This window comes from Grammomys surdaster, unplaced genomic scaffold (assembly GCF_004785775.1).
Source record: "Grammomys surdaster isolate TR1022 unplaced genomic scaffold, NIH_TR_1.0 185, whole genome shotgun sequence".
NCBI lineage: Eukaryota > Metazoa > Chordata > Mammalia > Rodentia > Muridae > Grammomys > Grammomys surdaster.
Genome location: NW_021604630.1, coordinates 15,204,527 through 15,206,496, shown reverse-complemented (window position 1 = coordinate 15,206,496; position 1,970 = coordinate 15,204,527).

Here is a 1,970-nt window from a genome sequence, read left to right as displayed (position 1 = left end):
AATCCCCTTATCCCAACCCCATCCTCCTGCTTCAGTGAAGGTGTTCCCTCCCACACTCACCCACTCCTGTCTCCCTGAACTCAAATTCCCCTCCACTGAGAGATCAAACCCTTACAGGACCAAGGGCCTTTCCTCCCACTGATGCCCGATAAGGCAAATTCTCAGAATACCCAAGATGCAATTCGGGGACCATATGAAGCTCAAGAAGAAGAAAGACCAAAGTGTGGGTGCTTCAGTCCCTTTTAGAAAGATAAACAAAATGCTCATGGGATCAAATACAGAGACAAAGTATGGAGCAAAGACTGAAGGAAAGACCATCCATCCACAGACTGCCCCACCTGGGGATCCATCCCATATATATACAGTCACCAGACCCCGACACTATTGTGGCTACCAAGAAGTGTAGACTGACAGTAGCCTAATATAGCTGCCTCCTAAGAGACTCTGCCAGACTTTAACAAATACAGAGGAGATGCTCGCAGTGAACCACTGGACTGAACTCGGGGTCCCTAATGGGGTCCCTAATGGAGGAGTTAGAGAAAGGACTGAAGGAGCTGAAGGGATTTGCAGCCCCATAGAAAGAACAATAATATCAACAAACCAGACTCCCCCTCCACCCCCCCCCCCAGAGCTCTGAGGGACTAAACCACCAACCAAGGAGTACACATGGAGGGACCCATGGCTCTAGTCGCATATGGTATTAGGTTTCTAATAGTGGTTTGTGGCTCTTGAAAGGAACATTGAACCCAGATGAGAAATTCCCTCTCATCTCTCCAGCTGCTGATATCTGGAAAATGGTCCCATTTTTCCTTTGCTGGTGTCTTAGTGTTTTATTGTTATGAAGAGAGACCATGACCATGTCAACTCTTATAAAAGAAAACATTTAATTGGTGCTTGATTATCAATCAGAAATGTATTGAGTTTTATCAAGGCCATTTTTGCCATGGCAGGAAGCATGGCAGCCTGCAGGCAGACATAGTGCTATAAAAAGAGCTAAGAGTTCTTCATCATCTGGATCAACAGACAGCACAAAGTGAACTGCTTTGAGCTTTAGAGACCTCAAAGCCCACTCCTCCAACAAAGCCACAACTCCTCCAACAAAGCCACACCTAGTCTGACAAGGCCACACCTCCTCCAACAAAGCCACACCTACTCCGACAAGGCCACACCCCCTAACATTGCCACTCCCTATGGGCCTATGGGGGCCATTTTCATTCAAACCACCAGAACTGGTTTCTGTACTTACTCTAATACACATACTGACATCTGAAGAGCTGGATGTAGGAGATTATGATAAGAGGGATGTCCCTTTTTGAATTCCTAGGTCTGAGTCATTTCTCTCAATATGATTTTTTCTAGTTCCAGTCATTTACCTGAAAAGTTTATAATTTTGTTTTTTATTACAGCTGAATAGCATTCCATATTGTATAAGTATAACATCTTCCTTATCCATCTATCCACTGAAGGACATTCCATTTCCTACATATGGTGAATAGAGCAGCACTGAGCAGAGCTGAGAAAGTATCTATGGAGTGGGGTATCAAGTCTTTTGCGCATATGTCAAAAAGTTCTATAATTGAGTCATATGGTTGATCCTCCCCACTTTGACAATTCTTTAAACTGATTTTCAAAGTTTTGAAGTGCCTGCAGCCATTTTCAGTCTCACAAACAGTGGATGAGGGTCCACTTTTCCACACATGGCCCTCTAGCACTTTCTGTCAGTTGACTTGGTGATCATTGTCATTCTTACTGGGGTAAGATGAAAATCTCAAAATTGCTTTGATTTACATCTTCATGATTGCACTGGCTGATGATTCATCAACTTTTGGAGTTACTGCTTATCCTTTATTAATACTTTTTTTCTTTTTTAGAACTCTCTGTTTGGGTCCTTTTTTTTAATAGACTATTTGGATTTTACTTTATTTGTTTAGTTAATTTCTTTTCATTCTTTGTTTTTATATTCTTTACAT